This window comes from Cherax quadricarinatus, unplaced genomic scaffold (assembly GCF_038502225.1).
Source record: "Cherax quadricarinatus isolate ZL_2023a unplaced genomic scaffold, ASM3850222v1 Contig1163, whole genome shotgun sequence".
Taxonomy (NCBI): Eukaryota; Metazoa; Arthropoda; class Malacostraca; order Decapoda; family Parastacidae; genus Cherax; species Cherax quadricarinatus.
In genome coordinates this window covers 17,501-18,562 of record NW_027196189.1, presented here as the reverse complement: position 1 = coordinate 18,562, position 1,062 = coordinate 17,501, and the positions used below count along the sequence as shown (strand labels likewise).

General features: G+C 40.8%; 1 long non-coding RNA gene across 1 annotated transcript in view; it reads left to right on the top strand.

Annotated features, from left to right (window-relative positions):
- Window positions 1-349: 349 nt before the first annotated feature.
- The window catches only part of LOC128704589 (uncharacterized), a 12,378-nt gene continuing 11,665 nt past the window's right edge, over window positions 350-1,062 (top strand). The window contains exon 1 of the long non-coding RNA XR_011391295.1: window positions 350-618. This is a non-coding gene — a long non-coding RNA (uncharacterized lncRNA). The remainder of the gene's footprint in view (window positions 619-1,062) is intronic.

Genomic DNA, 1,062 nt, shown 5'->3' with positions numbered 1-1,062 from the left:
TATTTTAAATAAAAAAAATAATAATAATTTTTATTTCTTGTAGTATATGAGGCAACTATTACTGACGTAGAGGATATCACTGATATATTGTATATAAAGCCCCTGGTTATGTTGAGCATTTCAGGTAGTTTAATATTGTACCCAAGGATACGGCCGGGAAGAGTGGACTAAAACCCAGGTACCTACTTACAGCTAGGTTAAGAGGAGGCAGTAGGTATTGGAAACACGCCCAACCTTTCATCCGTGCCGGGATCAATCCCTGTAGCTTCTGTATTAGCTCAGGACAACACCAAGCAAGTCACAAGCCCTCCTGCTAAGTAAGTTTATTCAGGAATACACAAATACAGTTCCATAGATTATCATACATAGCAACATATGTGCAGAGAACCTAGGTGCTGATCCCCGGTACTTTCGGCTGTGAGTTAACGGCTCTACTACAGTTGGCACCCGACATGGTTTGGAAAATGGGAAGTTGCTATATGTGGGATTCTTGGAAGCAGAGGAAAATAAATTATTAGAGCTGAGAGATGAGGTGGAAGGCGGAGTGTGTTCAGGGCCATTTAACCAGCTGCTCACTCACTGTGACCCTCAGTCTTCACCTCGTCCTCGAGCCATCAAGTAAGTCAATTTGCTCTCATTCTCAGCTGGTGTATTTCTCCTGTTGCACACTAGAAATACACCAGCTGCTGATGTTTGTTAGTGATAACTGGTAGGGATTGTGATTGATAACTGGTGGAATGCCCAAACTTTATTTCCAGGAGGGATAATGACTCACGAAAGATCATACAAGTAAAACTGGATCCTTGATCCAACTGAATCTTTCGTGAAAATCAAACTTGTATGAAAAATCTCATTAATGCTCTGAACACAGGACGTGAATTATTTTTTTGTCATGAGAATAACTTCAGAATTGCTGTCGTTGTATTCATAATGATAAACAAGTATTGGTTACCTGGTTTGGTTCCAGGTAAAGAACCAACACAGTCTATTATGAGACGAAAATAAAGTTCACCATCAGCGGTGACAGGAATGAACGGAGCAAGTGGAGGTAAGTGGACACAT